Source organism: Agelaius phoeniceus, chromosome 3 (genome assembly GCF_051311805.1).
Source record: "Agelaius phoeniceus isolate bAgePho1 chromosome 3, bAgePho1.hap1, whole genome shotgun sequence".
In the NCBI taxonomy this organism is placed as follows: Eukaryota; Metazoa; Chordata; class Aves; order Passeriformes; family Icteridae; genus Agelaius; species Agelaius phoeniceus.
This window is the reverse complement of record NC_135267.1, coordinates 83,945,476-83,957,480: the sequence shown is the minus strand read 5'-3', so window position 1 is coordinate 83,957,480 and position 12,005 is coordinate 83,945,476.

The following is a 12,005-nucleotide window of genomic DNA, read 5'->3' as shown; positions in this document are numbered from 1 at the left end:
ATCATAGAGAAATGCCTGAAACAAACAAAACAAAACAAAACAAAAAACATCCAAAGCAAAAAAACAAACCAAAAAAAGAAAAAAATCATAACAAAACAAAAACCCAAACAAACAAAACCAAACAAAAAACCAACCAACCAAACAAAAAAAAATTCCAAAAACCAACCAACAAACAAACAAAAAATAGAAGCATTACTTGCTACTTAAGTGGGTAAATCTCTTTCAGGTGGCATGTCCAAGGGTCAGGCAAGTGAAGGGAAAACAGGTCAGGAGAAGAGGAACTGGTTTCATTGCTGACTCTCATTACTCCAGCTAGTAATGTGCCTTTTCATTTCTCAGCATGTAAAAAAATGCTTTGGATGCTGGAAACTGTAAATTACTTGAAGATCTATTTTAAAAAACAGAAGATATTAATTTTATCAGCCATGAGAGAAAGTTTATATTGGGTGTCCACAAAATTTATCTTTCCACTTTCTGAATGGAAACTGTTTCCTAATGACACAAACTCAGTGTCACCATAACTGGGTACAAAGCAGTTGTATTCCATGAATTTCTGTCCCCTCATCTTTGTGTAGTGTCAGTTTTTCTCACAAAACAGAAAACTAAAATAACTGCAGAGATTTTTGCTCCTGGAAAGGAAGCTTACCGTGCATTTCACATGCATCTACTCTTTTCTTTGTCTTCTCATTTCCTTTTAATGATACCTACTTCTCTCTGTCCTCCACACCTTCCTCTCACCTCCTTCTGTTCAACATCCTCATCTCCACTTCTGCCATCAATCATATTCTACTGTCTACCAGTCTTTCTCTTTCCCTCAGTCCCTAAGGGACTGTGAATCCCCACGTTTGTAAATACCATGTCAAAAAGAAACCCAAAACAAACCAGTGCCACCTAACTTGTAATTTTGAAAACCTCCCTAGTAACCTCTTGATAGAAAGGGAAATTTTGGTCATAGAAATGTTGAGTTCTACTAGAGAGTAGGGAGAAAGAGGGAGAGATGAAAAGAATGGTTTAAATGGTTGTTTGTTGGTTCAAACTGAAAAACATACACAAGGAGATCTTCTCTTTGAGTTCAGACAGGAGTTTCCTTTAAGAAATGGTGCATGACTTTATGAAGAAATGCAGCCAAGCCACTGTGCTGTTGGGGCCTCACTGCCTGCTAGGTGTCTCCCTGTAGTTCCATCACATGCAGGTCTGGTATGCTCCTCTCCTGTTCCTCTCCTGGTGCTCCCTCGGGCTGCCAAAGCTGGAGCAGGAACACCCACGGCAGCAGTCTGGGAGCACTGGTTGGGGCTCCATGGGCTGGCACAGCAGCTGCCACTGCCGTGGGATCATCTGACATTTAAAGGGCTGGGGGCCTCAGCACTGAGCACGTGTTCCTGCTGGCCAAAGGAAACCTGAAGCCTGCTGGCCAGGATGTATCTTACCATTTCCTTTTAACAAATTTATGGATAGCAATCTTCTGGAGGTTTTCACTAGATTAATCTATTAACTTGTGAAACTATCCATTTTAATGCAAGGATCTCGATCACGTTAAGACTTTTATGTAGGTGCATCAGATGATATCCAAATGACTCAGCATCTTTTAACACAGTCATTCATCATGAATGCCTCAATGACATAACTGGTGCTATCATTTCTCCTGTTCAGAATTAAGTGTAGAAGGTTAAATTTGTTGCCTGATTTAATCACCCACAGGAAGTTTCTGACAGGGCCTGAAGTAAGAGACAGCTCTCTGAATTGCTCTGTCACCTCTTTCATGAATCCATTCTGATTTCTTAGAAAAAAGGCACAGCCAAACTTCATGGAGGTAAAAATAAAATGATACTTTTTTTTAAAAAAAGTACAGAGATGAAGTGTTTCAGATAATGATAACAAAGGGGAAAGAGTCTGAGCCTAAATATGAGTGCCATATTTGGAGTAAAAACCAACATTAAAAAAAAAAGACTGATAATCTTTTTCAAGTATGTGTCTGTAGTGTCTATAGGTATCAATGTGCTGGTAGGTAAGACCTCTCCAATATCACACACTGTAGCTTCTGATTTGGGTCACTCACTCATTCTGAGTGACCTGAGCTTGTGAGAAGATACTTTTTTGGTAGGCCAGGGTAGGAAGAGAGGCAGGGTTCTTGTTTTGGGTGTTGCTGACTCCTGCTCTGATGTTCCCCTAAACTCCCTATGGGCTAATGCCTTTCAGAACAGCTGTGGTCTTGTAAAAATCATCCTCGCTTTATTTGGGAAGGAAAATCATGTATCTAAGGCTTCCATAAAAAGCCCATACAGGATTTCACTGAAGGCTTGGTACCTGCGAGGTCCACCTTGAGTTATATTTGCATATAAAGGCCACACATAAAGCCAAGACACGGCAAAAAATGTTCTCATCTTGAAACTTAGTCCTGACAAACTTCAAGCTCCTGAGTGAGATTTCTAATGGTGGTACAAAAAGCTCATGAGCCCAGTTCTTTGTTGGAAGACCAACTCCAGGGCCCTCCTGCCTAAACCTCAGCAAGCATCTCTGAAGAAACAAAGGTGCTGGAATAGATCTTGATGCTGTTCCTGAAGGGCAGATGAGCAGTTTCTAAGGGAGCTGTGTCATGATGTTTAAGGTCAGTTACCTGCATCCTTTAGTGGCACTCCTTGTTAGCCATGAATACGTTCTACAGTTCAGAAAGAAGTTACTACAGATGGACTTAGGCATACACATGGAGCAAGGTACAGAGTTCAAACTATAGGCACAGTACACATGCATGCCTGCTTTTCCAAAAGTTCTGTCACTTGACCCACACAGAATATTTTTAAACTTTAGTTTTTGGCTGATAAGTATTTCAATTTTGGTTTTTTGCTGAGAGAACCTCTTTTTTTATTTTATTTTTCAGCAGGAAGGCAAATCATCTTTGAATACTGCCAAATATAACAAACATCTACAGATGGGTTGGTCTGCAGCTGGAGGCTTTAACTTCGTAGTATTTATTTGAAATATCAAAGCCAGCAGAGCAAGGCTAAAACATAGTGGGCACAATTCACAGTGTTTTGGCTCTTGAGCAAATAGCAGTTGAACTTAAAGGTTGGGGTTTTTTTCTTGCTGAAATGGAATTTATGCAGATGTGCTTTGCACTAAATTCATTAACAATTACATCCTGGTGCGGTTTTCACATTTTTGTAAGGGATCTGCATAAGCACTAATTAGATCTAAAACAATGTTACTGTGCAAATTACAGTGCTGATTGTTCAAGTCGCCTTACATTCTGCATCTGCTTTGCGACGATGATAACATAGGTGCACGCAGTACAAATGCCAGCTTTTTATATTTAGTAGGACTATTTATTTAAAAGACAGCATTGAACAGATAATGCTGCTGTTTAAATATCTTGGAGATGCTTTTAGGTAATATTGTAAAGTAAAATAAATACTAATGCTAATAAGTTGCATAAACTAATTGCCATTTCATTAGTCATGAGTGATCTTCTCAGAGGCAAATCCACATTCCATTTGGCAACAAGTACCAACTGGGTATAGCTAAATGAAAGAAGTGCTTTGCAAAGACTGCATTTGTACTTGAATGGGGGGAGAACAAGAGCGAACATCTCAGTTCTACTGCTTCAAACCGTGGAAGTGAAATCTCTGACTCACTTATTCAGCTTCTCTTCCAGATAACTCGGGGGGCAGGGAAAGTTTACCAGGAATGTAATCAATCTATTGTTAAGGAAACACTAGCACTTCAGTATATTGGTCCCCACTCTACCTGTAACGCCCCCAAGTGTGATAAGGCAGCATTAAGCTTTAAAGCCACTTCAAAGATAAAACTTTAAATTCAGTCATTATGCTGCTCTCTTTATCAATTTCAGTGCAAGCTGAAAAAGTGGTACAATAGGATGGGAATTGAGGTGTCATGATGACATTCATGTGTGCAATGATTGTGATACTGTCTAGCCAAAATCACTTTCAGGAGGAGTCATCTCAGGTTGTCATGCATTGGAAGGGGGTGCTGAGGGAAGTGGTTGGATCCCTGGAGGTATTTAAAAGATGTGTAGCTATGGCACTTAGGGACATGGTTTAGTGGTGGAGCTGGCAGCGTGGGGCTGATGTTTGGTCTCGTTATCTTAAGGGTCCTTTTCCAGTCTCAGTGATTCTGTGATTCTGTCACAAAGATCTAGCCTCCCAGGCAGCTGTACCTTCCCTGAGAGCACTAACCAAGCAAACAGATGTGCCAGCAGTGCCCTGGTATGCCTGTCTCTCCCAGCCTTCCTCGCAGGTGGAAGCAATGCCACAAGAGCTGTGCACATGTGTGAACTCAAAGGCACTATACTCACATTCACCACCCTAATCATAATTTTCTGTAAGAGCAAGAGTTCTTCCCTGATCAGTTCAAGCCTTTGGGAGGGTCAGGGTAATATGCAAGAAATTTTCCAGTTTATGTCCCATACAAAAGAAGCCAGGAAGAAGCCATGAAAGAAGAAGAAGAAGAAGAAGAAAGGGTTTCCCATTACAGCTACTAGAGCATGAAGGATGTCTCTTCTTACCAGGTTTTCTACAGCTCTGAAGGGAAAATAGAGTGAGTGAAAAACATGAGGTTTTACCTTTTATAGTAAATGCTGGAGGGATGTGAGCAGACCAAGAGAATTACCAGAGGGACTTAGGCAGGAGCTATGCCTTACCCTGGGAGAAGAGGAAGTAACACATCTGCCGATGCCTAAAAATTTTCTTGGTTTCCTGTGTGTTCCTACTTGTGTTTGAGCATTTCTGTTCATCTACCCATTCTAGCATTTCTTGAACAAAAAAGTTTAATTTTCATTTAACTTGTAGACTTATGCACTTCATATCAGGAATGACAAAGTAGAATAGGACCCTTCTGCCTGGAAAAGAAAGGGAGATTACAAGAACAATGACAAAAAAAAAAAGAATGGTATAAACAGGGTGAATATGGGTGGATTGTTTATAGTCCCTTTTGAAACAAGACTACACTGTTACATGGCAGGTCAAAAATACATGAAAGAAGATTGTCCACCGTGACACAGCATGTGGTTTAGCTAGAAATGGTCTGCTATAGGAGGCTGAAAGTTTATGCAGGCTTAAGAAGAAATTGGCCAAAATTAGAGAGGAAAAAATCCACTGAAGACTCCAAGATACCACCTTTGGCTCAGATGATCATTGAGTTGCAAATTGCTGGAGGCTGGGAGACTGTTACAGGGGGATGTCTCACTACCTGCCTCTCTTGCTCTTACAGGCTTCCCATAACAAATTTTGGTCACTGCTCAGTGCAGAATATTTCTTGAGATGGACACTTGGCTCTTCTCATGTCCATCACACCCTCTGTCAGCCACTGAACTTACACTACTGTACTTCAAATATTTACTCTGTGTGGTGACTCCTATCCACCTCCCCAGACACGTTCTTTAGGCATAAAAACCAGGCATTGTGTTGAACATCCCATGGAGAGGATTCATGCAGCCTATTCCAAATACTTCTGCAAGATCTACATTCCTCAGCAGCTATTCTCTGCTTCATTTCCCTTATCGAAATGGCAAGATGGGATGTCCTGTCCTGTACCCCAAGCTGGGCAGGGCTGTGGATGACAGGTCTAATGAAGAGGCTTAAGGGGAGTACCTTCCTCTTTACTGATAAGAAAGAGAGTTTGGGAGATATTTTTATCAAATTAAAATTAGTATTAATGGACAGCCCTCTATCTTATATTTAGAACTGCCTTAAATGCTTGGATCCTGCAGACTTTCATGAGCAAGGCTATCAACATGCCTAATCTCCTTGGGTTTAGGCCCTGCAATCACATCCAAATCTTATATGTATTTTTGACATGTAAGAAGTTGGAGTAATATTAAAAATAAAATTATATATAGGATTCTGCTTAAATGGCAGGCACTTTTCTGCTTATTTTATAAAAATGCGGTAGTCTCCTAAATTTAATTAAGCCAGTCTGAGGACATGATGAAAGGGTTCTTTAACATAAAAGACTTTGAAGTTTCTAGAAAAGAGTGAGGTATATAACTCTGAATAAGGGAATCCCATAAGATTTCTCTGTGCTGAAATTAAAGTGCAAGCTCTTACCTCAAGGATGCTATTTCCATCATCTCCAGGGTATTATTAGCTTTCGCAGCACATGCCGCTATGAGTTACACAGCATTTCCCACACAGGCCGAAAGGACAGAGAGAGAAAGAAAGGAAGAGGATGCAAATAATCCATAGGAATATGTTGATGTAAAGGCTGGGGTTATGTGCATCATGGTCTCTCTACCCATGCACTGGAAGACATTTTTATTGTGTGGTCTCACCTCCCACCTTAAACGCAGGCCAGCTATTCTTTCCTTCATTTCACAATTCACACTAGGTCAGCTCTAGCAGGGAGATAAATTCTGGTTTCTCACATGTCACATTTAGCCACTTTTTCAAGTTCTGAGATTCCAGCAGCTGCTTTCCTTTAATCAAGAAGATACTCAGGAGTCTGATTTCTCCAGTATGTTATTGATGCATTGCCAAATACTTGAGGAATCTATCACTTAATTCTCTGTCAGATCCTCTTCAGTATCTGCCCTACATAAAACACATTAGTTGCTTCCCTAAGTAGTATTTATCTGATAAGGTAACTGAAAGTTTGTGGTTTAAATCTGCATGATGACATGTGCTCTTGTCTTCTTTTTGGTTTTCCTATTTTAAACCCTCCTGCTTACATAATGAAATTGCATCCTTCACACAATTTTTGGTACTAACCCCATGCAAATCTCTGGGTTTGGCTCCCTGGAGAGGAGAACTGAAGCTGCTGGCAGTTTGGTCCTTTGTCGTACGTTCTGATTGCCTGGTATCACACCTTGACAAAACTGGAAGGGGAGAAGCAGAGTCTTGTCTTCCCTGGTACATGGGGCACATTTATGCTCCAAGATTCCCACAGTTGCTCCTGACTTGCCTTATGCAAAATTTACCAATTTCTGGGGGATTATCCTAGCTCAAGCAATCTTGAGACCTAATTATTGTAACAGCACTGGGGCGCTTTCACTGACTCCCCGGAAAAATCCAGTTATTACCATCAAGCAGCAACAGCGGGCCCATATTGCAAGGTGGCAGAGCTCTTGTGTCATGAATGCAATAGAGAAACATTTGCCTCCAGCTCAGACACATTCTGTCAGAGCATCCTCGACGCATCTCTCCCGAGGAGTCAGATCTGACACTTGGGATGGCTGGCTGTCTACTCATCCACCCACTTCTTCTCAGGGTTTCTCTTTGCCTAGCAGGAGTGGGTACAGGGTTCACTGAGAACCCTGAAAGTAGGCTATTAAGTGACCTAGATTATTGCGGGGGGTGCTATTTCTGTGCTTCCCGGCCTGTGTGCTTGTGTTAGTCCCTTTGTCTCTGGGGCAGCCTCTACCTAGCAGGAAATCTGGTAGGGCAGTGGAAGATGTGTTAGGGAGAGCAGTCTGTCTGGAGAGAGGAGAGAAGATAATGGTGAATAAAAATAATGGACCCGAGAAATAACTGAAATACAAAAAAATGCGGTTGAAATCCAATCCTTTCTTATGTTTGTGGCTTAACATGTGTCAGTTGGCACATTAACAGTAGCATATGGGTTGCTCTGATGTGAGTTACTGCATACAGTATGTTATGTTCAGGTCTAAAATGTGTAATTCTTTTGGATTAGTGTTGGCAGATTTCAGTGTGCAGCGTACAGTAAATGTTCATAAATTAAATATATTTATAAGCTTTTCTGTGGAGCTCATTGCTGTCTGATCTGAGAACCTCCCAAGCAGCTCTGCAGAGCACAGCAATGGTAACTGGAGCCTCCTTTACCAAGGTCAGGGATGCTACAGGGTGTCTGCTGCTGAGGGCAGAGCCTAGACCACATCTGAGTCCTAGCCCATAACTGGATCTTTCTCCTTGAGGTTCCAATGGGGAAACACCCATGTCACTGAAGAACACACAGGCTTGCTGGTGAGCTGGTGGCAGGTAATGCAGACTTAATGCTTTCCAGCAAGCTCTTCCTCTTTGTACAACAACTGAAGCAGAGTACCTTCCAGGTCATTTCCTTGCAGCTCATCTCACCACTCCCACAAAGCCAGTCTGAACACAGAGAATGCTGTCTTAGAACTGTCAACTTCTATGGAGAACATCAACAAATTACCACATGCCACATGAGCTCTGCCCAGCAGGACAGGAGTCATTGTTTCTCCACAAGTGAGGTGGCTGGGCTAGGTCTTGCTTCCTGGCTCCCACCCCAGTGAGGGTTGGCAGGTGGCAGGGTGAGGGTGCACTCACTCACCCTGGCTGAGTAAGGTCTTGAAGAAAGAAACAGCGATGTTCCAGCATCTAATGTTTTTAAAATAAAGGAACAGAGGTAAATTCTGTATTTCTTTAGAGCTGATTTCAGTAAAGTCTCTTTGTTTTCCCTGAAATTATTAGTTGCCCGATGGTCTGGGTGAAGTGGGAAAGTTCTGGCTGTGGTCAGTTCCCAGAGGTCTTTGTCCATCATTTTGTTTGCCAAACAAAATCTTTGGCAGAGAATATCTTGAATGCACGACACTATTGTTCAGCCTTGAGAAATGCTTGTTCATTGGGTTGGCACAAGGAATAATTTTTAGAGATGTGCTCAATGTTTTTTCAGCCTCTTGCTAAAATCGGTCAATTTGACTTTTGTGCTTGGAAAAAGGATATGACTTCTTGTAAAGCTGGCTGCTAGTAAGGACTCACACACAAGAAACCACTGCATCATGGTATTTCTAGCATTTTATGATGACTGGAGACAAAATAAGACCAACCAGTGGAAAAAAGGCTTAAAATCATTTTTGTTAGCAAGAAAATACAATCTAATAAAGAAAAGCGACCACACAAATCAGCACAAAGTACTAAAATCAAGCATTTTGTCCTGGCTCCAGCCTCTCCCCTAAGAGCTGCCCTGATGGACATGAGCCCCCTGGTCATATAGAAGACCTGGAAGATGTCCCCACCTGTCCTGGAGCCAGGTGCCTGAGCCTAGGACAGTGCCAGTGTCTGAGGAGAGTAAGCAAAGAGAGAAAATGGTAAATCTCCCACTTGGGCTGCTGGGCACTGCTGTTCTCAGGGCTGCAAGGGGCCCCACCTCCTGAGAGTGGCCCAGGCGAGGCTGTGGTTGAGCAGGCATATGTTCATTTCCATGATACTCAGGACTTAGGGCACTGTAGCATTCAGCCATCCCTCTGCATCCTCAGCTGCATCTATGGAGCAAGGACAGCCTTGTGGCAGCTGTGGTAAACATACAAGACAAAAAGGAGGGAAAAAAAAATCCAATAAATCAGTTCTTAAAAATATGCTGTGTAACCAATATTGTCAGTACTGATTTAAATCCTGTGCATCAGGTATGAAGATGGCAGTGGATAAGGTTATGCAGCTTGATAGTCTGCTTGCTTTCCTCCAGTACTCTGGTTTTTGGCAGTTTGTTTATATTTCTACATGGATGAAATGCATACTTTTTCTTCTGAATCCCCCCTGTACCTGTTCATCCTCAAAGCCTCACTGTGACTGTCTTAACAGTTTTGAAAACAGATTTCTCACTCCAGGTTCTTCTCTTTATCTCAAAAAAAAACCCAAAACAAAAACAAAACCTCCAAAACCAAAAACAAACTCAAAAAAACTCCCCAACCCAGCAATGAGTTTTTGACAATTAAATGTGGGTTTTCTTGGGAATTTTTAAGAAGGAAAAAGAAGATCCCTTTTGCTAATATTAGCAGTCAATAACTAAAACCTACTTATCCGTCCGTATGAAGTCAGACAATTATGCAGTCAATGACTGACACAAGTAGTGCAGACAGGGCTAGTTTTTAAACCCATGGCCCACCACCTAGGCTTCAATCCCCTTTAAACAGGAACCAAGCTATAGTATCTCAAAAAAAGTGGGTGTGATTGAAGGGGAGAAGAATTATTACCCCAAAACAGCCAAGTGAAAGAATAAGGTGTACCTGCAGAGCATCTACTGCAATGCATGGCATAAGATGGCTTTGTTAAACAGGGAGTCAACTCCAGCTTTTCTTCTTCCTCAAAGGGATGGGGTGGGAGGGTGAAGTGAAAGTGACTGGGAAGATGTGGGAAGCACGTCTGTGGGGCAGCTTGGCTCCCTGCCTGGACACAGGGAAAATGTCAAACCCCCTGGGCTGAGGAAGCTTTGGTTTGTTATGGGTTTTGCTTGTTTTACCTAGTTTTAATTGCAAAAGGTCTCCCCAGGCAAACATACGTTCCTGCCTGCTGATGTGGTTTGTTCTGCATGGTTATCTCCTCATCCAACACCTGCTGTATCCTCAGGAGTGGGTGGAAGCCAGTGGGCACAGAGGAAGCAGCTCCAGCACCTCCTTCAGAGCTGGGATGCACAAAGTTATCTGGAAACAGGCAGCCTTTGCTTTCTGATAGTCATTCTTGCTACTGCTCATTGCTGGGTGGACTTAAGTAACACTGACCAGCTCCTGACAGACACCCAAAGCAGCAAGGGGCCTTTGTAGGGGAAGTGCAAGCACAGTGAGTTGGCACCTTCTCTCATTTTCTGGTTTTCTCCCTGTCTCCAAATGAGGCTTCACTTGCCCCTCTCTGTTGGCATTCACTAAGCTCACCTCTTCCATCCTAAGTGGAAGTCTTCAATGCCAGGTTGGATGGGCTCTGAGGAACCTGCTCTAGTGGAACGTGTCCCTGCCCATGGCAGAATGACTGGAACTGGGTGACCTTTAGGGTCCATTCCAGCCCAAGCCATTCTGTGATGCTGCGATGGTCATTTCTTGTTGATGTGAGTGGATTGGGCTCACAAGACACAGGGCCACCATCAGCAGCCATATAAACTGCATTTGGGTAAATCTTACCTGCCTGTGGGAGTCCGGTGACTACAGCACTAGATGCCCTTGCTCTTCATCCCTTAGCTCTGGGGAGGAGCTGCAAAAACAGCATCCAAAAGCCTCTGCACCCCTACAGACCCGGTTTTGAACTAGTGTTGTGTAAAAGGGCGATGTGCAATGCCAACAACCACAGTCTGCTCCCACATTTGCCTGAGAGCACCCGTTTCTTGCAGTTGCATCACTTCCTAAGTGTCAGATATGACTTCAAATTGTGACATAGGAGCAAAACATCCCAGTGACACCAAGCCCAGAGCAGACCAGATAAACTGCTGGTGGCTCTGCAGTAAGTTCCTGTAACTCTATGTACATAACTGAGGCTAAACAGCAAAGAGCCTATAAACCAGAGAAGTTACAACTGCTAACAGGCTTGGAAAGCTTAATTTTGGAGGAAATACTAAAGAGAAAAGTAGAAAACTGCTATCAGTCCATTAAATTTAGGGCATAAACCTGATTCTGTTTGAAAATATATGTGGGGAAGAGAAAAAAGAAAAGGCACTCTTGATTCAGCAAGCCCAAACCAGTGTTATGACACTAACAGAAAGCAGTATTTTCACAGAAAAATTGGTAAACCCCATGTTATTTTTACTTATGAAATCACCTAACAAAGATCCAGCACTTCAGAGTGGACAAAACACCCAAAATGGAGTAATCCTCTATCTGCAGTAAGAGGGTTGGGAGGATTGAATACAGCTCTATTTCATTACTCAAACAGCTGAAAAACAAATTAAGTTTTTGCTAAATTATTTGAACTATAATACTCCATTTCTACTACTTTCGACTTCTCAGAAATTCCTTCTCTGGATTGAAGCCTGGGATGATTGCTAAACCAAAACAACTTGTTTGTCTGAAACCTGAGCAAACCTTTCTTTTTGTCAGTCAAGAGAACTGGAGGAAAATAGGGACTTTTGCTGGTACACATTTAAGTGCACCCACACCAAAAGTGGTTGAAATGAGAAGCAAAAGGGCCTCCTGATGTGCAAGCACAGCAGCATTGTTGGTGGAGTGTGTCTCTTAGACAGAAGTGCTGGGCACCTGTCTAAGGATCACAGATGCTTCATCAGGTGCACTTGCAAGACATTAAAGCAGAGCCAAGAGATTTGTGTGGATATACTGAGGGGAAAAAAAAGAATGACCATTTTAAGGGGATGATTTCCCA